The 26,455-nt window shown below is 38.9% G+C and overlaps 1 long non-coding RNA gene across 1 annotated transcript; it reads right to left on the reverse strand.

Annotated features, from left to right (window-relative positions):
- Positions 1-6,892: 6,892 nt before the first annotated feature.
- Positions 6,893-26,187, reverse strand: LOC122133443. The gene is made up of 4 exons (XR_006152760.1): positions 25,905-26,187; positions 10,441-10,692; positions 9,789-10,067; positions 6,893-6,951 (listed from the first exon to the last, which is right to left on the reverse strand). It is a non-coding gene; the product is annotated as an uncharacterized LOC122133443 (long non-coding RNA).
- Positions 26,188-26,455: the final 268 nt, after the last annotated feature.

Genomic DNA, 26,455 nt, shown 5'->3' on the forward strand with positions numbered 1-26,455 from the left:
GCAGAGTCTGGTATTAATCCACACAGCCACGTCTCCGTGAAGCACAAAACGGAAGAAAGGGAAAAGTCCCTGCTAGACCTGATGAGAAGGCACAGTTCATCCATTTTGTTGCTAAGTGAGCGGACGTTGGAGAGGAGTATACTCGGTAGAGGCGACCGAATGCCTCTCCTCCTAAAGCGCACCAGGGCTCCAGCGCGTTTACCTCTCCGTCTCCATCTCACTGTGTGTCCAAGGCCTTTGATTTGTAGGTCTGATAAATCCACGGAAGAGGCGAGAAAGTTGGGAAATAAAACAGATGGTGTTGAGTCCCTGATATTTAGTAGCTCTTCTCTCGTGAAAATAATCTGCGATATTATTATTATCGCCATAGCAACACAATAACAAAATAAGAAAATAAGGGGAAAAATCCAAGTTGAGTCGTAATAAACAGAATTAAAGACTCAAAACAATACAGTGGCTGACAATACAACAAAATAATCCGAGTTGATTCGCAAAAAAAACAGAATTAAATATTAATTAGAGACTTAAAACAAACATAGAAGTGTGCACCGACACACCTAGGCAGCCATACGAGGCGCCATCACCATGACAACACACCCATCTGTAGCTTGATCATCAGTGACTCATGTAAACACCTGCATTCAGCCATGTGTTCTTCCTTAGTGACTACTGAAGTTTACCCAGCTAAAGAAACCCTCTTTTTCAGTCTGCATGTATTTCATGATGGTTCTTGAAACTATCCATTGGTGCTTCTACAGTAACACCTTACCTGAAACCCCCTTCATCAGACTAACGTAACACATGTTTTATAACATATAAATATTTAAATGTTTTACACTTTACTTTCCTGTCTTGTTCTCTTTTGTTGGAGTCTTTTGGTGAAAAAGCCTTTTCCCTAAATGTTTACCTTGCTTGGAAGTCGCTTAGAATGAATGTGTAACAAATAGCTCATAGTAGCCCATGGTAAAGACATTCCCAAACTATCTCTCAAAAATCTGTCATTTAGTTTGAGTAAAGCACAACTTGAAGTCAACAAACTAAAACCCATGCCTTTAAATGTTAATAAAAAGGTGATGGATTTCTTCTTCTTTAATTTCCATCAATAAATTACTTGTCTTCTTTGCAGGTCAAGGTTGCTGGTAATTGGTCGGTGTATATTTCAGTCATTGCATATATCAAGTATTTTTGTAAACTTTTTCTCCGATAAGCCTGTTCTCTTGTGTGTGTCCTCTGAGCATCATTGCATCATTGAGTTTTAATGGCGTCGGCCTTTGTACAGAAATCCTTTTTATTTGTTTATGTTTTGACTGTGGGTGGGAATGGAATGCTCAGCTTAAGTAGAATTTAAGGGCCTTTTCATCGTGTTACTGACTTTAAGAATACAACAGGAATAAACACAGAACACAGAATGATAAAAAAAAGCTTTATTTGTGGTGGTGATCTTACTAAACAAACAGGAACAGACTTTTATCTACATATAGGTTCACCAGCATACATAATATAAACATGGAGGTAAATAGGCCATATAGCCACCATGAGAATGATTGGGAGCCTACATTTCATTCACACCCATCAGTAACCTTATCATCACTTACAAATGTGAGTTCAGTAATCTGACTCCACTCTGTGCTGTTAATATAATGCATCTTCTACCTAACCCATTAGCTTCTTGAAATCAAACCTAACCAACCAGCTGCAGGAGCTTTCTGGAATCTAAACTTGCAAGCCAAAGGATTATGGTTAGGAATTCCATATGTATGAGCACTGTTTACACGTCTGATGGTCCTCAGGTGGGCTTGGTCATAGCTCAGCCTGCAGAAAGTGCAGAGAGAAGGAGTGTAGTAGGGGGGTGGGGGTGTGAACTGAAAACTGATGTGGAATTAGAAGACAGGTGGGATTGGGAACTCTATTGAAGTTACCCAGCTATAGAAACCCTCTTCTTCAGTCTGCATCAGGTTATTAATCCAACCTACATCACAGAACATATCACAAACATCAACACTGTCAACTGTTACAGCTTTCAGCATAATTAGCGAATATGCCAACATTCATGCTGCTATATTAATGAGATGATGAGACGCTGTGTCATGATTTATTGTAATAAAGACCAAATTTACATAATTACATCAGTTTTCTTAAATGGAGGTTTCAGAGAGAGATAGTTTCTACATCTGTGAAAGAGAGAGAGAGAGAGAGAGAGAGATAAAGAAAGATAAAGAGAGAAAGAGATAGAGAGAGAGAAGGAGAGAGAGAGAGAGAGAGAGAAAGAGAGGGAGAGGTTTTCCATCAGCCACATGCTTTTTCTTTGTTTTTGAGTTGTTGAATTTTTTCATTTAGTTACATTGGAGATACAGGAGAGTCCAGATTATTCTAGTTTGTGTAGTTCATCAGTCAATGGTTCTTGAGCAGGATCTAATTTATTATTATTATTCCCCTGTAAAGGTTTTTAAAAACAATATCATATTTTCAATTTGAATATTTGCTGTGAGGTTCACCCTCATATTGAGAGATTTTTCACAGAAATTTGAGAGTTTGGAGAGAATGAGGAGAGGTGTTTGTTTATTGTTTCAGATGATGTTTCAGGATTGTTGTTCTTTTTTAGACATGATAAGACTTGGATCTGTGACTGCATGAGCTACTGCACTACTGCTGAGAGGGGAGCAGTAGGCAGTGGTGGACAGTAACGAAGTAGATGTAATTCGTTCCTGTACTTAAGTAACATATAGATGTATCTGTACTTAACTCAAGTATTTCTATTTGGTGAGACTTTATACTTTGACTGCACTACATTTCAAAGTGAAAATTCGTACTTTTTACTCCATTACATTTAGTCAAACCACATCGTTCCTTTTTGCCAAAGCGAATCAAATAATGAGAGGTCAAAGCGAGTGCACAATCACACCAATCAGGGCTCAGCGCGCGATTTGCTCTGCTCTGCTCGTTCGGTTTTGTCAGTTTCGTTTATTCGTTGAGCGCAAGCTATGTTGAATTCGTTACAACGCCACTGCAGCATGTTGAGGATGTTTTATGCTCATGCTTACTTAATGCTACATGAATGATGGAAATCATGGAAGAAACAGCTGACACTTACTTGCCTGAACACCCTTGGCCTTATTTGGGCGAACTTTTTGAATTGGAAGAAAGGAAGGACTCATTTTATTTTAAGTGTCTTCTCTGCCTCCAGCCCTTTAGTGTGGTGGAGCAGCCATCATTTCAAGATCTCTTGCAAGATCTTCAGCCCAATGCCTCCCTGATGTCAAGGACCACCTTGCGACGCAAGATAGAGTGTTTTGTTTTGACTTTCGTCTGTGTTTGTACCTAGGGTTGTGTAGGGAATATCACTACTATCACTAGTCTTCAGCACAAACTAGTATAACACCACATTCTCTGATTTTGTGGAACTAGTTCCTGTAATGATATTTATCATTCTTTGAAACATAAATCAGGATTTATGAGTTTAAGGGTAACACAGACATACAGATATGATATAGTAAATGAACTTATGTTTTACTCTACATTTTTTAGAATTAAATGTGCAACTAAGTTACAAATAAATGTAAAATTAAATAATTGTTCTCTAGTGCTGTTATTTCATAACCACTTGGTCTTACCTAATGGCAATAGATAGCTTTCAATGTTTTGTGCTTATACTCTTTTTAATAGACAAATGTAAGACACTATTTAAAGAGTGGCATTAGTATTTTCACCTTATATCAGTTGATTGAGCAGGAGCTCTGATGTGAAAATGATAAAAGGCCATTAGAACCATAATTCATCAAGGTACTTTTACTTTTAATACCTAAGTATATATGAAGACAAATACTTTTATACTTCTACTTAAGTGGAAATTCAAAGTGCATACTTCCACTTTTACTGGAGTAATATTTTACACAAGGTATCTGTACTTCGTCCACCACTGGCAGTAGGTGAATCTACCCAGAGTCACCTGTCCTTCCACCATAAGGAATGAACAGACCCAGGCTTTTACAGAGCTGCAGTAAGGGTTTGATATTTCTGTTTACAATACTGTCATTGCTCTCAAGTGGTCATTCAAGATGTTTGCTTTGATTTATCTTTAATTCTTACTTTAAGATTACAACAGGCGTAAACCCTATTCATGTGAACAATAATGATCAAGGAATGATCATCTTTCTTCTCTTTATATTTTTCTAAACCCAGAGCAAATGTCCTCTGTTTCTGAAAAGTAGGTCTCCCTGATGTTGTTGTAGTTATTACATTCTGTCAGTAAAAGACACTCATCATCCACCCCATTAATACAGTGAGTGCAGAGCCTGTTTTCTCGAGGTAGTCATGTTTTTTTGTGTCTACCCTTTTCAATGACAATACTGTATTCCCTCCCGCCCTCCCCATGTCCTCTTTCTTTCTTTCTTCCCCGTCTCTGACACTCAACACATCTTTGAGCTGTAGACAATCTTCATATGAGGTGCTGTTTAGGCCATCAATCTCGGCTGCTCGCACAAACACTACTTTTTTTAAATAATAATAATAATTTATTTTATTTGTAATGCACTCTTCATTCAAAAGAATCTCAGAGTGCCAACATATTAAAAACGAACTATAATAATACAATAAAATAAAAATGAATTAACATAAGCATAATAGAAAACTTTTTAACATTTTAACATACGATTTAACACAAGGCCAGAAATGCCTTCCTGAATAAAAATGTTTTTAGTCCAGCTTTAAAGGAGTCCAGCGTCTGCGTTGCCCTTAGGTGGTCAGGGAGGCTGTTCCATAAGCGTGGCGCTGCCGAGCAAAAGGCCCGGTCGCCCATGGTGCGGAGCTTTGTTTTGGGGACGCGGTGGAGCGAGCTGTTTGAAGACCTGAGGGTGCAGGTGGAGGTTTGGGGAGTAATTAATTCTTGCAGGTAGGGAGGTGCATGCCCATTTATGCATGTATGGGTGAGTATAAGGACTTTGTAGTCAATCCGGAAAGAGACAGGGAGCCAGTGTAGTGAGTGTAATATTGGTGTTATGTGCTCATATTTCCGGACCCTCATCAGGATCCTGGCAGCGCTGTTTTGGATGTATTGCAGCTTCTGGATGTTCTTGCCAGTGATCCCATAGAAAAGCGAATTACAATAGTCCAGTCTTGAGGAGATAAAGGCGTGGACAAGCTTCTCTGCATCTGATAGGGTTAAAGTGGGGCGGAGTTTGGAGATGTTTCTTAGATGATAAAAGGAGGTTTTGCACAGGTGTTTTATATGGTCATTAAAGGTCAGGTGAGGGTCAAACCTAACTCCGAGATTAGTGACTGTGGAGGAGAGGGGGATGACCTGGCTGTCGAAGGTGAGATGAGTTAAGGAGGATGACTGAACCTGGTGTGGAGTGCCAACAAGAAGGGCTTCGGTTTTGCTACTGTTTAGCTGGAGAAAGTTGTTGCTCATCCATGCCTTTATCTCCCCAAGACAGGCGGTGAGACATGACATGGCTGCAGTGGGGCTTGGGGCAGTTTTGATATAAAGCTGTGTGTCGTTAGCATAACAGTGGAAAGACATCCCATGTCTGCTGATGACATGACCGAGGGGGAGCATGTAAATAATGAAGAGGACAAGCGCTAACTGCTGCTTGTCAACTACATGTTGTACACACCCAAACACAAATCCCCCCCACCCCACATATACTGTACATACTTGAAAAAACACTCAAATCATTTTTGATGTCTTTTCCCCAGTATGTGTCATCTGGTGGATTCTAAGTGTATTGCTACTCCTGAAACCCTTCCCACATGTAGTACACTGATATGGCTTTTCCCCAGTGTGAATCATCTGGTGTTTCTTGAGACCACCCATTTGAGTAAAGGTCTTTCCACACTGAGAACACTGATGTGGCTTTTCTCCAGTATGTGTCATCTGGTGTGTCTTGAGATGAGTCATTCCACTAAAAGACTTTCCACACTGAGAACAATGGTATGGCTTTTCCCCAGTGTGAATTCTCTGGTGTGTCTTGAGATCACACATTCTACTAAAAGACTTTTCACACTGAGAACACCAATACGGCTTTTCCCCAGTATGGATCCTCTGGTGTCTGATGAGACTACCCATTTGACTAAAGGCCTTTCCACACTGAGAACAATGATGTGACTTTTCCCCAGTATGGGTCATCTGGTGGATTCTAAGTTCTTTGCTACTCCTGAAACCCTTCTCACATGTAGTACACTGATATGGCTTTTCCCCAGTGTGGATCATCAGGTGTGTCTTGAGATGAGTCATTCCACTAAAAGACTTTCCACACTGAGAACAATGGTATGGCTTTTCCCCAGTGTGAATTATCTGGTGTGTCTTGAGACTACTCATTTGACTAAAAGTCTTTCCACACTGAGAACAATGATACGGCTTTTCCCCGGTATGGATCCTCTGGTGGCTCTTGAAATTATCATTTGTACTGAAGGACTTTTCACACTGAGAACACCAATACGGCTTTTCCCCAGTGTGAATTATCTGGTGTTTCTTGAGACTACTCATTTGACTAAAAGTCTTTCCACACTGAGAACAATGATATGACTTTTCTCCACTATGGACCCTCTGGTGTGTCTTGAGATGACCCATTTGACTAAAAGTCTTTCCACACTGAGAACACTGATGGGGCTTTTCTCCAGTATGTGTCATCTGGTGGATTCTAAGTTCTTTGCTACTCCTGAAACCCTTCTCACATGTAGTACACTGATATGACTTTTCTCCACTATGGACCCTCTGGTGTGTCTTGAGACTACTCATTTGACTAAAAGTCTTTCCACACTGAGAACACTGATGGGGCTTTTCTCCTGTGTGTGTTCGTTGATGAATTGCAAGAGCGGAAGGTGCAGCAAAGGTTTTGAAACATTGGGGACATTCATGTTGTTTCTTCCTTGCGTTCGATTGCTGATGTCTGATGACATTCTTTCTTCTTTCCTCTGTACTCCTTTTGCTAGAATGGATCCTTTGAACGTCTCCTATAACATAATAAGACATTTTTTAAATAATATCCTCACTCTACTTTATTTGTTACATTAGCACTACAACACTGAAAACACATGTATTGTATTTTTTGTAAAGTGTTTTTCAATGACTGGCTATTTGCTAGAATAGTACTTGGAAGTCCTTTAGGATAAAATTATCCACTTACAGACTGCACTGTAAATGTAAACAGAGATTCAGAGACATGTAGAGATCTGGAGCAGGGCTCTACAGTGCGAGTATTTCACTCGCATTTGCGCCTAAAAATAGGTATGTGCGAACTTGAAAAATAATTTACGAGCATAGTGCGCGAGTGACGGGTATTGTTGTCAATACACGGAACAACGGTGCGAAGAAGTGAAGCATACCATATATTTCATATGGAAACAAGTGACGGGGTCGCGACTGCACAATGTGAACATAGCATGATGACACGTTTAACTTCATGCAAATGAGAGCGACTATTCGCAACCAATGGGCCAGAGCCATATAAAAAGAGGGTTACGACGATCTCGCCGACATGTGATCACTTAGTATAAGTAGCTCGCAAAAAAACCCTGCTGGCAACCTGTTTGAATGGTCTTCCACGGGACAGACAGCAGCACCACCTCGATTTACTGATATTTTCGGTATATTAACACATAATATCAATTAGTTACTGGTGTGTTGTATCATGTTTATGTCTGATACTTTATTAACATTTATGTATTACATTAACTTATAACACTAGGCAGCAATATTGTGAAGCAGAGCTAGAAATGGCTTTGCTAGCTCCCATACTGTAGCTCACACCAGCAACTGCTCAATTTAAGACAAGAAAGGGGTTTGGTAACTTAGCTAGTAACTGTCAATGATAACTAGTTATTAGAATATATTAGCCAACGTTCAGTTAACTTCAAAGGGGCAGTCGAGTGTATAGGTTGTGTCAGCTTGGATAGTTCGCTAGTAATTTTCGATTTAAGCCTCCCGTTAGCCTTGGCAAACTTTTAGCTAGCTAACTTTAGCTAACTATGAGGTAGCATATCCTAGCTAAGTTATACTAGCTATCGATAGCTAGCTAGTAAACTCATTGCAGAATGGACTATAGGACAGGCCACGCATGACATTAATCAAGAAAAAATAAATGAATATGTGATTGGTTTAAATATCCTTGTCTATTTGGGCAATTGTTATCATCATTGACACCACTTTCAACTGTCAAAACTATCGGTCTAGCTAAATCTGTTGGTTATCAAATTGCACAGCAATTCATATGGAGGATATGTGGTTGATTTAACTCTAAGGCCAGGTAGGCATAGTAGTTGTAATGTGCTATCACATCATTTGAAAATCTAGACTTGATATTCTCTTATATTTGAATGATAATTCTGTTAATTAAGTATTGCCTTAAAATGATTATTTACATTGAATTAATTGGAATTCAGCTGTAGGCATATACTAAGAGATCTGTATCTTAGAGACTAATTGCATCCACAATTTAAGTACTGCAAGCTTGACTATTATGCAGTTGTAGACACAACACAGGGGGTCCCTGGGCCTGAGAAGGGAAGGAAAGGAGTTTAATGTGGCTATAATATGGACTTTTAAATGTGACTAAAACTAGACTAAAATGTAATGAGTTTTCATTGACGAAAACTAGACTAAAACTAAGAAGGATAAAAATGACTAAATGTGACTAAAACTAATATGCATTTTCGTTTTAAGACTAAGACTAAATCTAAAATAGCTGCCAAAATTAACACTGAGATAGGGACCCCTTAATCTGCAATTCATTGCTGCTAGCTCTAATCAGATGTACTAACTAGGCTAATAAGAGAAGACTAACTTTGTATGCCAACAAACACCAATAACTAGAACTAATTTGACAGACTATAAACCAACAGACTTCTGGTTATGATACACGTGCTCTCTAGCTAGCTACAGTGAAAGTGTTGCTTTTGTTAGATACTAGACGTACAGTCTAACTCTAACTGCATTTAGAATCTAACAAGCTATATCTTACAATAAACTTTAGGTAAAGCTGGCTATATAAAATACTACTAATAGCAATTGATAAGAGGTCCACTAAAGTGTTGAAATATGAACAAATGCAGTAATTTGATCAATTTACCAGCTAACTTGCTTCGGAAACACTGAATATGAATGGGGTTGAACGTTGGAAAATACAATGTTTTGAACTGTAGGTCGCAAATGACATGCTTTACTTCCGCATTAAAAAAAACCGCTGTGCTCCTAAATTTCTTTGTGTGCTCCTACATTTTTTCATTTAGGAGCACATGTACTCCTTGGGGAAAACCTTAGCGTAGAGCCCTGTGGAGACAAAATGATGGCAGACATTTTAAATGTTTTAAATTTAACATACTCAAAATGATTTCCCATAATTAAGGTACTCCCATGGTATCTCTATTCTCTCAATAGGTCTTACATTTCATTAGGTTAGGCACAAGATAAAGCCAGGGGGGTTTATTTTTGTTTTTCAATACATTTGTAACTAACCTTAGTTCCAATGGGTTGAACTATTAATACATCTATTATTATTGTCATTATCATATTAAATTGTATGCCAGTTATCCAGCTGATGTTACAGTCTCTTCAATTTTACTCCTTAAATTATAATTGGTAGAACCCCTTGGGGTGCCTGTGCAGCTTCATATTGACACAAGTTCACATTTACAGATATTAACACACGCTAGCAGCAACCAGATGTTTCCTTAAGCTAGAGACAAATAGTTAAAAAGTTCCCTTGCAGCTTCATATTAGCATGATGTCATATTCAATTCATTTTAACTATCACATTGTTCTAGTTCATGATACAAACTAATGTGCAACTTACCTGTAGGAGTAGAGTCATGGTGACCATATTCTCTCAAATCAGATGTTTCCTCCTGTTTAATTTCCACTGGTGAATACTCATCTTCTTTGTGGGTCAAGATTGGTGATGTGTATATTTCAGTCTTACAGTCAGCTTCCAGTCCAGGCTTTTCTTCCACTTTCGGAATTGCAGAAAGATACTCCTGCAGGAAATCATCAAATTCTTCTTCTTTGATCTCTTCCTTCACTGACATGAGCAGTTGTGGTGTTTCAGTATGTCCTGACATTTCAGACTTCAGTTCTGTTTTTCAAAGAAAATCAAGTCAAACCCTCATTCAATTCAAGACATTTGCATATAGTGAACATGTGCAACAAAAGAACTACAGTGTAGTTGTACTGTTGGCGATTTACACTTCTACAGTATGCTTCCAAAGAATGACACACATAATCATTCCGAGCATCCCAGTACCAGTCAGTTCAGTTCTGTTTTGTAAAGGAAATCCAGTCTAACATTCCTTCAATGCACGGAAAATATAGTTAAATAAAGAACTACAGTAGAGTCGTATTTTTGTTGAATTACACTCATAGAGTATCTATCCAAGCATCCCAGTGTTAAACCAAACAAAATTGAATTACAAACATACAGTATCTATCAAAATTATCCCAGTATCTACCTTACGAAGGTGAGTTCAGTATCCATCCAGAGCATCCCAGTGTCTACCTTACAATGGTGAGTTCAGTCTCCCCTATGTGGTGTTAATATAGTGCATCCTCTGTCTGATCCATCAGCTTCTTGGATTCAAGCCTAACCAATCAGCTGCAGGAGCTTTTGGAATGCAAATTAGAATGGCAAAGGAGTATGGGAAGGAATTCCATGTGCATTGTTCACGTGTGATGGTCCTCAGGTGGGCGTGGTCAGGTTCAACCTGCAGAGACAACACAAAGGAGGGTAGATGGGTCATTCCTGGATGTGTGAACTGAAAGGTGATTGGGTAGGGAGGGGTAGGTGGGGGTGGGTTCGAGGTGTGAACTAAAAGGTCAAGGGGTAGGTGGGGCGGGCTGGTAAACTGAAGACGTGCGTCATTGTCAAGCACAAGGTTAGAATAAGGTCACCACACACACACACACACACACACACACACACACACACACACACACGCAAGTTACCGGCATCATTGTGAAGCACATGCTCAGCTCTTTCATACGATACCTGTGTGATGTCACACAATAACGATTTTGTGAGTAATTCAAACAAGAGTAATGAGTGTGTGTGAGTGTATGAGAGAGAAAGTGTGAGTGTATGAGAGAGAGGGTGAGTGTATGAGAGAGAGAGTGTTAGTGTGTGAGTGAGTGAGTGAGAGTGTAAGTGAGTGACTGATTGTGTGAGTGTGTGTGTGTGTGCGCGCGTGCTTTGTGAGTAATTCAAACAAGAGTAATGAGTGTGTGTGTGAGTGTGTGTGTGTGTGTGTGTGTGTGTGTGTGTGCGCTTGCTTTGTGAGTAATTCAAACAAGAGTAATGAGTGTCTGTGAGTGTGTGTGTGTCTGAGTGTACACCGCATTCCACATTATTAGGCAAATTGTATTCATTTTTTTGCTTTTCAATTAAACTCATGGATGGTATTGTGTCTCAGGGCTATTTGGATGATTGAAATCAATCCCAGACACCTGTGATAATTAGTTTGCCAGGTGAGCCCAATCAAAGGAAAACTACTTAAGAAGGATGTTCCACATTATTAAGCAAGCTACATGTTTCAGGCAAAATGGGGAAGAAAAAGGATCTCTCTGCTGCTGAAAAGCGGCAAATTGTGCAATACCTTGGTCAAGGTATCACAACATTGGATATTTCCAAAAGAATTGCGCGTGATCATCGGACGTTGAAGAAATTTGTCACCGATTCACAGCACAAGGGGGTTCGTTCAGACAAAGGCAAAATAAGGAAGATTTCTGCCAAACAAATGCGTAGGGTTAAGAGAGCAGCCACTAAAATGCCATTGAATAGCAGCAAACAGGTGTTTGAAGCCGCTGGTGCCTCTGGAGTCTCGCGAACTTCAAGATGTAGGATGCTCAAGAGGTTTGCAAGTGTCCTTAAACCTGTTATTCGGCCACCCCTAAACCAAGCTCACAAGCAAAAAAGGTTGCAGTGGGCTCAGGACTACATGAAGACTAACTTTCAAACTGTTTTGTTTACGGATGAGTGCCGTGCAACCCTTGATGGTCCTGATGGATGGAGTAGTGGATGGTTGGTGAATGGCCACCATGTCCCAACAAGGCTGAGACGTCAACAAGGAGGTGGCGGAGTCATGTTTTGGGCCGGAATCATGGGGAGAGCTGGTAGGCCCCTTCAGGGTCCCTGACGGTGTGAAAATGACCTCTGCAAAGTATGTAGAGTTTCTGACTGACCACTTTCTTCTGTGGTACAAAAAGAAGAACCATGCCTTCCGTAGCAAAATCATATTCATGCATGACAATGCACCATGTCATGCTGCAAAGAATACCTCTGGGGCATTGGCTGCTATGGGCATAAAAGGAGAGAAACTCATGGTGTGGCCCCCATCTTCCTCTGACCTTAACCCTATTGAGAACCTTTGGAGCATCATCAAGCAAAAGATCTATGTGGGTGGAAGGCAGTTCACATCCAAGCAGGTGCTCTGGGAGGCTATTATGGCATCCTGCAAAGAGATTAAAGCAGAAACTATCAAAGAACTCACAAGTTCAATGGATGCAAGAATTGTGAAGTTGATATCAAAGAAGGGGTCCTATGTTAACATGTAACTTGACCTGTTAAGATGTTTTTGATTCAAACTTTTTTTGATTTCAGTAAATATGACCTCCTAATGCTGCAAATTCAACAAATGACAATTTTTTTGTTCTTTACAACCTATAAAATATCTTGAAACTCTGAAACTCTGCATAATAATTTGGAACACTGCATTTTGAGTTTTTTATTTTTGAAAAAAATACGGTTATCATTAGGAGGTTTGTTCAATAAAATTTGAATTATACTCTAACAGTTGATGACTTGAAAATGATACTGACTGACTGTGCATTACTATTTAGGAAAAGTGTAATTTGCATAATAATGTGGAACGCGGTGTAAGTGTGTGTGTGTGTGTGTGTGTGCGCTTTGTGAGTAATTCAAACAAGAGTAATGAGTGTCTGTGAGTGTGTGTGTGTGTGTGTGTGCGCGCTTGCTTTGTGAGTAATTAAAACAAGAGTAATGAGTGTCTGTGAGTGTGTGTGTGTGTGTGAGAGTGTGTGTGTGTGTGAGAGAGTGTGTGCGCTTTGTGAGTAATTCAAACAAGAGTAATGAGTGTGTGTGTGTGTGTGTGTGTGTGCGCGCGTTTGTGTGTGAGTACTCTTGTTTGAATTACTCACAAAGCAATGAGTGTCTGTGAGTGAGTGAGTGAGTAAGTGTGTGTGTGTGTGTGTGAAGTGTGAGAGTGTGAGTGCTTTGTGAGTAATTCAAACAAGAGTAATGAGTGTGAGTGAGTGTGTGTGAGTGTGCGTTTGTGTTTTGTGAGTGATTCAAACAAGAGTAATGAGTGTGTGTGTGTGTGTGTGAGTGTGAGTGTGTGTTTTGTGAGTGATTCAAACAAGAGTAATGAGTGTGTGTGTGTTTTGTGAGTGTGAGTGTGTGTTTTGTGAGTGATTCAAACAAGAGTAATGAGTGTGTGTGTGTGTTTTGTGAGTGTGAGTGTGTGTTTTGTGAGTGATTCAAACAAGAGTAATGAGTGTGTGTGTGTGAGTGTGTGTGAGTGTGTGTGATTCAAACAAGAGTAATGAGCACGTGGAGATGGATGCAGAGATGGAAGCAGTTTATGACGGCTGAAATTTCATGTCATTTCAAAACCAGATTACTAGCAAGTAGCATCATTGGAAGGGGCTTGTCATCTAGTTTATTCTGCAAATCACCACAAGGCCATGAGTACTTCAAGAGAGAACCAATAGTAAGGGTGTGAATTTCCATTGAATTTGGATGCACATTGCGTCCGACATGTTGTTAAAGTTTAGCATCGAAAAACATTTCCTAATTTTACCCTCGGATCCATGATGATGAACTCTTAACCACACATGCCATTTCTTAACATTTAGCATTTCAGCTAACATTTAACAAACACTTCTACTTTAAGCTACTTAGAAGAGTCCAAGAAGATTGCACATGTTATTAACCCCTAGAAGAAAGAGGTCTGGTTGTGACTAGGGACTATACTCAGTATTGGTCCGATACTAGCAGGATAGGATATCAGAAAAAACGGTACTTTTTAGGAAGTTAAGGCAACTTGTCGGATTGGGATATACCCATGCCAGATTTCATATACACAGAATTAAAAAGAAATTCATGACAAGTGCAATAGGCTGTTATGAAACATGTCAATCTTATGATGGGGGTTTCAGGTAAGGTGTTTCTGTAGAAGCCCCAGTGGATAGTTGCTGGATCCATCATGAAATACAAGATACTCCACTGTCACCTACAGTCAAGATACTCCACTGCCACCCACAGTCAAGATACTCCAGTCATGATTTTGAACGAAGAGTGCGTTACAAATAAAATGCATTATTATTATTATTATTATTATTATGATGATGCAGAGTGCATCATATTTCCATAACTGGAAGATACACGCTTGATGATGGGGGCATGCACACAAGTATAAAATAGAATACAATATAGAAATGTATTCACATTTCTAAAGAAACACTCATGATATGTTGTAAAGTATTGGGCACACACAATAGCATTTAATAGTAATCGTGTTCCATTGTGTTGAGGTCAGAAATTAATTGATGTGAATTAACATCTAAATCACGCACCTGAAATATAAAATTTCAAAAGAAAGAGGGTCTCATCACTTCCATATGGTTGTCTGACAGAAAAGAAGGAGCAGTTGTTTGTAGAAGAGAAGAGTGCACAAAATAGTGGATATCTATCTATCTATCTTTAACTCCTTATCACCCTGCCAGTCTCACACTCCATACTGTATTTCTATCTCTCTATCTTCCAATCTATCTGTCTTTACCCAACTCTCTCCATTCAGACAGACACACACACACACACACACACACACACACACACACACACACCTCCCATTTCCCTTCTCCTTTGTCTGCATGCATTGAATTGCACTAAATGTTTTCATCTTTTACTACTTATTTTGAATTCTGAAATGTGTTCGCCTTGCATGCATTGGTATACCCTATTCTACAGAAGTCCATCCATCTTAAAATGTGTAGATGAAATATAGCTTATACGCTGTATTCAGCTAGACTAGTTAGCAGCACAACAGGCATATTGTGTTCCACATATGACCCAACATAGCAGCGTTCAGTGAGCAACTATAGGCAAATGAGCTCGAGCGACTTCCGGTTACGATTTTTCAAAATAAAAGTCCCTTATTAGCCCCGTGTTTTCTTAAACTATCAGAGATATTAATTTCATAGTAACATCAAAATGGGTTAAAAACGATTCACTGATGTTACAAAAGTATGGTTTTCTTGTTTTAATATAATGAACAATGACTAAACAGACAATATTGTATTAAGAAAAAGTAAAACACACCCCATTATGCTGATAAAAGGATTATGCCTTCATTAAAGTTGGTTGAACTTGTTCAGAACTGTAAAGAAAGGGTAAAATATGTTTAGCAGTCATTATTCTGGTCATTCACTGTGAAAAAACACTTGACACACAGATCACACAGGTGAAAAGGGATTATCTCCAATGCCAGGGTATTGCCATGTGACACGTATCACTCTTTGCTGAAAAAACTAAAGATTGTGTCTCAATGAAAGGGGGGTGGAATATGTTCAGGACACTCCAAACATTAAATAAAATGTGTGAAGTAGTTCAGATTTGCGTCCCTGAAGGCTCCACAATACTTTAAACATAGGTGATCAGACAGGCGAAAATGCATTATCTTCAATGGCAGGGCCATGTGACATGTATCACTCTTTGCTGAAAAAACTAAAGATTGTGTCTCAATGAAAGGGGGGTGGAATATGTTCAGGACACTCCAAACATTAAATAAAATGTGTGAAGTAGTTCAGATTTGCGTCCCTGAAGGCTCCACAATACTTTAAACATAGGTGATCAGACAGGCGAAAATGCATTATTTTCAATGGCAGGGCCATGTGACATGTATCGCTCTTTGCTGAAAAAACTAAAGATTGTGTCTCAATGAAAGGGGGGTGGAATATGTTCAGGACACTCCAAACATTAAATAAAATGTGTGAAGTAGTTCAGATTTGCGTCCCTGAAGGCTCCACAATACTTTAAACATAGGTGATCAGACAGGCGAAAATGCATTATTTTCAATGGCAGGGCCATGTGACATGTATCGCTCTTTGCTGAAAAAACTAAAGATTGTGTCTCAATGAAAGGGGGGTGGAATATGTTCAGGACACTCCAAACATTAAATAAAATGTGTGAAGTAGTTCAGATTTGCGTCCCTGAAGGCTCTACAATACTTTAAACATAGGTGATCAGACAGGCGAAAATGCATTATTTTCAATGGCAGGGCCATGTGACATGTATCGCTCTTTGCTGAAAAAACTAAAGATTGTGTCTCAATGAAAGGGGGGTGGAATATGTTCAGGACACTCCAAACATTAAATAAAATGTGTGAAGTAGTTCAGATTTGCGTCCCTGAAGGCTCTACAATACTTTAAACATAGGTGATCAGACAGGCGAAAATGCATTATTTTCAATGGCAGGGCCATGTGACATGTATCGCTCTTTGCTGAAAAAACTAAAGATTGTGTCTCAATGAAAGGGGGGTGGAATATGTTCAGGACACTCCAAACATTAAATAAAATGTGTGAAGTAGTTCAGATTTGCGTCCCTGAAGGCTCCACAATACTTTAAACATAGGTGATCAGACAGGCGAAAATGCATTATCTTCAATGGCAGGGCCATGTGACATGTATCACTCTTTGCTGAAAAAACTAAAGATTGTGTCTCAATGAAAGGGGGGTGGAATATGTTCAGGACACTCCAAACATTAAATAAAATGTGTGAAGTAGTTCAGATTTGCGTCCCTGAAGGCTCCACAATACTTTAAACATAGGTGATCAGACAGGCGAAAATGCATTATTTTCAATGGCAGGGCCATGTGACATGTATCGCTCTTTGCTGAAAAAACTAAAGATTGTGTCTCAATGAAAGGGGGGTGGAATATGTTCAGGACACTCCAAACATTAAATAAAATGTGTGAAGTAGTTCAGATTTGCGTCCCTGAAGGCTCCACAATACTTTAAACATAGGTGATCAGACAGGCGAAAATGCATTATCTTCAATGGCAGGGCCATGTGACATGTATCACTCTTTGCTGAAAAAACTAAAGATTGTGTCTCAATGAAAGGGGGGTGGAATATGTTCAGGACACTCCAAACATTAAATAAAATGTGTGAAGTAGTTCAGATTTGCGTCCCTGAAGGCTCCACAATACTTTAAACATAGGTGATCAGACAGGCGAAAATGCATTATCTTCAATGGCAGGGCCATGTGACATGTATCACTCTTTGCTGAAAAAACTAAAGATTGTGTCTCAATGAAAGGGGGGTGGAATATGTTCAGGACACTCCAAACATTAAATAAAATGTGTGAAGTAGTTCAGATTTGCGTCCCTGAAGGCTCCACAATACTTTAAACATAGGTGATCAGACAGGCGAAAATGCATTATTTTCAATGGCAGGGCCATGTGACATGTATCGCTCTTTGCTGAAAAAACTAAAGATTGTGTCTCAATGAAAGGGGGGTGGAATATGTTCAGGACACTCCAAACATTAAATAAAATGTGTGAAGTAGTTCAGATTTGCGTCCCTGAAGGCTCCACAATACTTTAAACATAGGTGATCAGACAGGCGAAAATGCATTATCTTCAATGGCAGGGCCATGTGACATGTATCACTCTTTGCTGAAAAAACTAAAGATTGTGTCTCAATGAAAGGGGGGTGGAATATGTTCAGGACACTCCAAACATTAAATAAAATGTGTGAAGTAGTTCAGATTTGCGTCCCTGAAGGCTCCACAATACTTTAAACATAGGTGATCAGACAGGCGAAAATGCATTATCTTCAATGGCAGGGTCATGTGACATGTATCACTCTTTGCTGAAAAAACTAAAGATTGTGTCTCAATGAAAGGGGGGTGGAATATGTTCAGGACACTCCAAACATTAAATAAAATGTGTGAAGTAGTTCAGATTTGCGTCCCTGAAGGCTCCACAATACTTTAAACATAGGTGATCAGACAGGCGAAAATGCATTATTTTCAATGGCAGGGCCATGTGATACGTATGACACTTTGCTGAAAAAACTAAAGATTGTGTCTCAATGAAAGGGGGGTGGAATATGTTCAGGACACTCCAAACATTAAATAAAATGTGTGAAGTAGTTCAGATTTGCGTCCCTGAATGCTCCACAATACTTTAAACATAGGTGATCAGACAGGCGAAAATGCATTATTTTCAATGGCAGGGCCAAAAAAAAAAGTATTGTGGAGCCTTCAGGGACGTAAATCTCAACTACTTCACACATTTTATCTAATGTTTGGAGTGTCCTGAACATATTCCACCCCCCTTTCATTGAGACACAATCTTTAGTTTTTTCAGCAAAGAGTGATACATGTCACATGGCCCTACCATTGAAGACAATGCATTATCGCCTGTCTGATCACCTATGTTTAAAGTATTGTGGAGCATTCAGGGACGTAAATCTGAACTACTTCACACATTTTATTTAATGTTTGGAGTGTCCTGAACATATTCCACCCCCCTTTCACTGAGACACAATCTTTAGTTTTTTCAGCAAAGAGTGATACATGTCACATGGCCCTGCCATTGAAGACAATGCATTTTCGCCTGTGTGTAGGCCTATGTTTAAAGTATTGTGGAGCATTCAGGGACGTAAATCTCAACTACTTCACACATTTTATTTAATGTTTGGAGTGTCCTGAACATATTCCACCCCCCTTTCATTGAGACACAATCTTTAGTTTAATCAGCAAAGTGTCATACGTATCACATGGCCCTGCCATTGAAGTTAATGCATTTTCGCCTGTGTGTAGGCCTATGTTTAAAGTATTGTGGAGCCTTCAGGGACGTAAATCTCAACTACTTCACACATTTTATCTAATGTTTGGAGTGTCCTGAACATATTCCACCCCCCTTTCATTGAGACACAATCTTTAGTTTTTTCAGCAAAGAGTGATACATGTCACATGGCCCTACCATTGAAGACAATGCATTATCGCCTGTCTGATCACCTATGTTTAAAGTATTGTGGAGCATTCAGGGACGCAAATCTGAACTACTTCACACATTTTATTTAATGTTTGGAGTGTCCTGAACATATTCCACCCCCCTTTCACTGAGACACAATCTTTAGTTTTTTCAGCAAAGAGTGATACATGTCACATGGCCCTGCCATTGAAGACAATGCATTTTCGCCTGTGTGTAGGCCTATGTTTAAAGTATTGTGGAGCATTCAGGGACGTAAATCTCAACTACTTCACACATTTTATTTAATGTTTGGAGTGTCCTGAACATATTCCACCCCCCTTTCATTGAGACACAATCTTTAGTTTTTTCAGCAAAGAGTGATACATGTCACATGGCCCTACCATTGAAGACAATGCATTATCGCCTGTCTGATCACCTATGTTTAAAGTATTGTGGAGCATTCAGGGACGTAAATCTCAACTACTTCACACATTTTATTTAATGTTTGGAGTGTCCTGAACATATTCCACCCCCCTTTCATTGAGACACAATCTTTAGTTTTTTCAGCAAAGAGTGATACATGTCACATGGCCCTGCCATTGAAGATAATGCATTTTCGCCTTTGTGTAGGCCTATGTTTAAAGTATTGTGGAGCCTTCAGGGACGTAAATCTCAACTACTTCACACATTTTATTTAATGTTTGGAGTGTCCTGAACATATTCCACCCCCCTTTCATTGAGACACAATCTTTAGTTTTTTCAGCAAAGAATGATACATGTCACATGGCCCTGCCATTGAAGTTAATGCATTTTTGCCTGTGTGTAGGCCTATGTTTAAAGTATTGTGGAGCCTTCAGGGACGTAAATCTCAACTACTTTACAGATTTTATTTAATGTTTGGAGTGTCCTGAACATATTCCACCCCCCTTTCACTGAGACACAATCTTTAGTTTCATCAGCAAAGAGTGATACATGTCACATGGCAATACCCTGCCATTGAAGATAATGCATTTTCGCCTGTGTGATCTGTGTGTCAAGTGTTTTTTCACAGTGAATGACCAGAATAATGACTGCTAAACATATTTTACCCTTTCTTTACAGTGTTCTGAACATGTTCAACCAACTTTATTGAAGACATAATCCTTTTATCAGCAGATTGTTGTGTGTTTTACTGTTTCTTACTACAATATTTACAATGATGCCTGTTTAGTCAGTGTTCCCTATATTTAAACAAGAAAATCATACTTTTGTAACATCAGTGAATCGTTTTTAACCCATTTTGATGTTACTATGAAAGTAATATTAATTGTCAATTTTCAGCTACATCTTAGTCATTATCAAAGTATCCTGTACGCTTAAAATTAACTCACTATATCTTACCTTGTTTTAAATCAAGTTAATATAATGCACAGTTAACAAAATACCATTATAAAGTCTGATCTAGCGAGTAGACAGATTAGGACTTTATAATGACAAATAGGCTACTATAACTTTCAAACACGCTTTTAACTATTTTCCCGATCATTAGGACAAATGGAACAATAAAACTCGTTGCATATAAAAGGTTTTTATATTACCCAGTCGATTAACAGGGTTGTTTGTTGTAAAAACCTTTCATTTGATACAACAAACTCATTTTACTTAGCAGCGTTCAGTGAGCAACTATAGGCAAATGAGCTCGAGCGACTTCCGGTTACGATTTTTCAAAATAAAAGTCCCTTATTAGCCCCGTGTTTTCTTAAACTATCAGAGATATTAATTTCATAGTAACATCAAAATGGGTTAAAAACGATTCACTGATGTTACAAAAGTATGGTTTTCTTGTTTTAATATAATGAACAATGACTAAACAGACAATATTGTATTAAGAAAAAGTAAAACACACCCCATTATGCTGATAAAAGGATTATGCCTTCATTAAAGTTGGTTGAACTTGTTCAGAACTGTAAAGAAAGGGTAAAATTATGTTTAGCAGTCATTATTCTGGTCATTCACTGTGAAAAAACACTTGACACACAGATCACACAGGTGAAAAGGGATTATCTCCAATGCCAGGGTATTGCCATGTGACACGTATCACTCTTTGCTGAAAAAACTAAAGATTGTGTCTCAATGAAAGGGGGGTGGAATATGTTCAGGACACTCCAAACATTAAATAAAATGTGTGAAGTAGTTCAGATTTGCGTCCCTGAAGGCTCTACAATACTTTAAACATAGGTGATCAGACAGGCGAAAATGCATTATTTTCAATGGCAGGGCCATGTGACATGTATCGCTCTTTGCTGAAAAAACTAAAGATTGTGTCTCAATGAAAGGGGGGTGGAATATGTTCAGGACACTCCAAACATTAAATAAAATGTGTGAAGTAGTTCAGATTTGCGTCCCTGAAGGCTCCACAATACTTTAAACATAGGTGATCAGACAGGCGAAAATGCATTATCTTCAATGGCAGGGCCATGTGACATGTATCACTCTTTGCTGAAAAAACTAAAGATTGTGTCTCAATGAAAGGGGGGTGGAATATGTTCAGGACACTCCAAACATTAAATAAAATGTGTGAAGTAGTTCAGATTTGCGTCCCTGAAGGCTCCACAATACTTTAAACATAGGTGATCAGACAGGCGAAAATGCATTATTTCAATGGCAGGGCCATGTGACATGTATCGCTCTTTGCTGAAAAAACTAAAGATTGTGTCTCAATGAAAGGGGGGTGGAATATGTTCAGGACACTCCAAACATTAAATAAAATGTGTGAAGTAGTTCAGATTTGCGTCCCTGAAGGCTCCACAATACTTTAAACATAGGTGATCAGACAGGCGAAAATGCATTATCTTCAATGGCAGGGCCATGTGACATGTATCACTCTTTGCTGAAAAAACTAAAGATTGTGTCTCAATGAAAGGGGGGTGGAATATGTTCAGGACACTCCAAACATTAAATAAAATGTGTGAAGTAGTTCAGATTTGCGTCCCTGAAGGCTCCACAATACTTTAAACATAGGTGATCAGACAGGCGAAAATGCATTATTTCAATGGCAGGGCCATGTGACATGTATCGCTCTTTGCTGAAAAAACTAAAGATTGTGTCTCAATGAAAGGGGGGTGGAATATGTTCAGGACACTCCAAACATTAAATAAAATGTGTGAAGTAGTTCAGATTTGCGTCCCTGAAGGCTCTACAATACTTTAAACATAGGTGATCAGACAGGCGAAAATGCATTATTTTCAATGGCAGGGCCATGTGACATGTATCGCTCTTTGCTGAAAAAACTAAAGATTGTGTCTCAATGAAAGGGGGGTGGAATATGTTCAGGACACTCCAAACATTAAATAAAATGTGTGAAGTAGTTCAGATTTGCATCCCTGAAGGCTCCACAATACTTTAAACATAGGTGATCAGACAGGCGAAAATGCATTATCTTCAATGGCAGGGCCATGTGACATGTATCACTCTTTGCTGAAAAAACTAAAGATTGTGTCTCAATGAAAGGGGGTGGAATATGTTCAGGACACTCCAAACATTAAATAAAATGTGTGAAGTAGTTCAGATTTGCGTCCCTGAAGGCTCCACAATACTTTAAACATAGGTGATCAGACAGGCGAAAATGCATTATTTTCAATGGCAGGGCCATGTGACATGTATCGCTCTTTGCTGAAAAAACTAAAGATTGTGTCTCAATGAAAGGGGGTGGAATATGTTCAGGACACTCCAAACATTAAATAAAATGTGTGAAGTAGTTCAGATTTGCGTCCCTGAAGGCTCCACAATACTTTAAACATAGGTGATCAGACAGGCGAAAATGCATTATTTTCAATGGCAGGGCCATGTGACATGTATCGCTCTTTGCTGAAAAAACTAAAGATTGTGTCTCAATGAAAGGGGGGTGGAATATGTTCAGGACACTCCAAACATTAAATAAAATGTGTGAAGTAGTTCAGATTTGCGTCCCTGAAGGCTCCACAATACTTTAAACATAGGCCTACACACAGGCGAAAATGCATTACCTTCAATGGCAGGGCCATGTGATACATATGACACTTTGCTGAAAAAACTAAAGATTGTGTCTCAATGAAAGGGGGGTCGAATATGTTCAGGACACTCCAAACATTAAATAAAATGTGTGAAGTAGTTGAGATTTACGTCCCTGAGTGCTCCACAATACTTTAAACGTACGTGTCACATGGCCCTGCCATTGAACATAATGCATTTTCGCCTGTCTGATCACCTATGTTTAAAGTATTGTGGAGCATTCAGGGACGTAAATCTCAACTACTTCACACATTTTATTTAATGTTTGGAGTGTCCTGAACATATTCCACCCCCCTTTCATTGAGACACAATCTTTAGTTTAATCAGCAAAGTGTCATACGTTTCACATGGCCCTGCCATTGAAGTTAATGCATTTTCGCCTGTGTGTAGGCCTATGTTTAAAGTATTGTGGAGCCTTCAGGGACGTAAATCTCAACTACTTCACACATTTTATCTAATGTTTGGAGTGTCCTGAACATATTCCACCCCCCTTTCATTGAGACACAATCTTTAGTTTTTTCAGCAAAGAGTGATACATGTCACATGGCCCTACCATTGAAGACAATGCATTATCGCCTGTCTGATCACCTATGTTTAAAGTATTGTGGAGCATTCAGGGACGTAAATCTCAACTACTTCACACATTTTATTTAATGTTTGGAGTGTCCTGAACATATTCCACCCCCCTTTCATTGAGACACAATCTTTAGTTTTTTCAGCAAAGAGCGATACATGTCACATGGCCCTGCCATTGAAGTTAATGCATTTTCGCCTGTCTGATCACCTATGTTTAAAGTATTGTGGAGCCTTCAGGGACGTAAATCTGAACTACTTCACACATTTTACTTAATGTTTGGAGTGTCCTGAACATATTCCACCCCCCTTTCACTGAGACACAATCTTTAGTTTTTTCAGCAAAGAGTGATACATGTCACATGGCCCTGCCATTGAAGACAATGCATTTTCGCCTGTGTGTAGGCCTATGTTTAAAGTATTGTGGAGCATTCAGGGACGTAAATCTCAACTACTTCACACATTTTATTTAATGTTTGGAGTGTCCTGAACATATTCCACCCCCCTTTCATTGAGACACAATCTTTAGTTTTTTCAGCAAAGAGTGATACATGTCACATGGCCCTACCATTGAAGACAATGCATTATCGCCTGTCTGATCACCTATGTTTAAAGTATTGTGGAGCATTCAGGGACGTAAATCTCAACTACTTCACACATTTTATTTAATGTTTGGAGTGTCCTGAACATATTCCACCCCCCTTTCATTGAGACACAATCTTTAGTTTTTTCAGCAAAGAATGATACATGTCACATGGCCCTGCCATTGAAGTTAATGCATTTTTGCCTGTGTGTAGGCCTATGTTTAAAGTATTGTGGAGCCTTCAGGGACGTAAATCTCAACTACTTTACATATTTTATTTAATGTTTGGAGTGTCCTGAACATATTCCACCCCCCTTTCATTGAGACACAATCTTTAGTTTTTTCAGCAAAGAGCGATACATGTCACATGGCCCTGCCATTGAAGTTAATGCATTTTCGCCTGTCTGATCACCTATGTTTAAAGTATTGTGGAGCCTTCAGGGACGTAAATCTGAACTACTTCACACATTTTATTTAATGTTTGGAGTGTCCTGAACATATTCCACCCCCCTTTCATTGAGACACAATCTTTAGTTTTTTCAGCAAAGAGTGATACATGTCACATGGCCCTACCATTGAAGATAATGCATTTTCGCCTGTCTGATCACCTATGTTTAAAGTATTGTGGAGCATTCAGGGACGTAAATCTCAACTACTTCACACATTTTATTTAATGTTTGGAATGTCCTAAACATATTCCACCCCCCTTTCATTGAGACACAATATTTAGTTTCATCAGCAAAGAGTGATACATGTCACATGGCAATACCCTGCCATTGAAGATAATGCATTTTCGCCTGTGTGATCTGTGTGTCAAGTGTTTTTTCACAGTGAATGACCAGAATAATGACTGCTAAACATATTTTACCCTTTCTTTACAGTGTTCTGAACATGTTCAACCAACTTTATTGAAGACATAATCCTTTTATCAGCAGATTGTTGTGTGTTTTACTGTTTCTTACTACAATATTTACAATGATGCCTGTTTAGTCAGTGTTCCCTATATTTAAACAAGAAAATCATACTTTTGTAACATCAGTGAATCGTTTTTAACCCATTTTGATGTTACTATGAAAGTAATATTAATTGTCAATTTTCAGCTACATCTTAGTCATTATCAAAGTATCCTGTACGCTTAAAATTAACTCACTATATCTTACCTTGTTTTAAATCAAGTTAATATAATGCACAGTTAACAAAATACCATTATAAAGTCTGATCTAGCGAGTAGACAGATTAGGACTTTATAATGACAAATAGGCTACTATAACTTTCAAACACGCTTTTAACTATTTTCCCGATCATTAGGACAAATGGAACAATAAAACTCGTTGCATATAAAAGGTTTTTATATTACCCAGTCGATTAACAGGGTTGTTTGTTGTAAAAACCTTTCATTTGATACAACAAACTCATTTTACTTCCTCGTTTCGTTTTACTTCCTGGGGTTATTGTGGGTTATCGTTGCTAGCAGAACGGAACTATTTTACTTCCTCGTTTCGTTTTACTTCCTGGGGTTATTGTGGGTTATCGTTGCTAGCAGAACGGAACTACCCAACATGTATCGTGGAAAACTTTTCCAAAACCGAACTTTTAAACGGAACTTTTACCCACGGAGCTGTTAGGCATCTAGGAGCTCATGAGCTCCCCTCGTAAACTTTACACACACCAGATATTTATATTGCATAGCCCAAGTTCTCATGGCATATAAGTATTCTATCACTACTTGACTTACCGAATAAAAAGTGAGCTCCACACAAAGTTGTTAGGCGTTGGTCAGTCGCGGTAACAGTCCCATACGCTCGCTTTTAAACTTCTCCTACAGTTGTCTTCGGTTCCTTTTAAACGCCTCGGGATTTAGAAGTATTACGATTAACGTTCGACTGCAGGGAATGCAGGCTATTACACAATAATACCAACAATTTCTACTGACAAAACCAATCAGTGAGCTTCGGTTTACAGTGAGCTTCGAGTTCCTTTTTTCTTCTTCTTTTCAGTCTGTTAGCAGGTTGCATTTTAAGCACATTACCGCCATCTATTGGACTGGGGTGTGAATACCATTGGGAACATTGGAAAACAGAAAACTAAAGCCCAGGTGCTAACCTCAGTGGGCTGTTTAATGCCAACCCACCTTTTGCCACTTCAGCTTTTCTGCATATGCCCTGCATTAAAAAAGTACGTGTTTAATATTTAAAAATGTCCCCATGGTAAAAACATGGCCCAGACTGATGTTTACCTATTAAACTAAAACCACTATTGTTAACAAAGTTTCCTCTTGCCGACTCC

This window comes from Clupea harengus, chromosome 13 (assembly GCF_900700415.2).
Source record: "Clupea harengus chromosome 13, Ch_v2.0.2, whole genome shotgun sequence".
Taxonomy (NCBI): Eukaryota; Metazoa; Chordata; class Actinopteri; order Clupeiformes; family Clupeidae; genus Clupea; species Clupea harengus.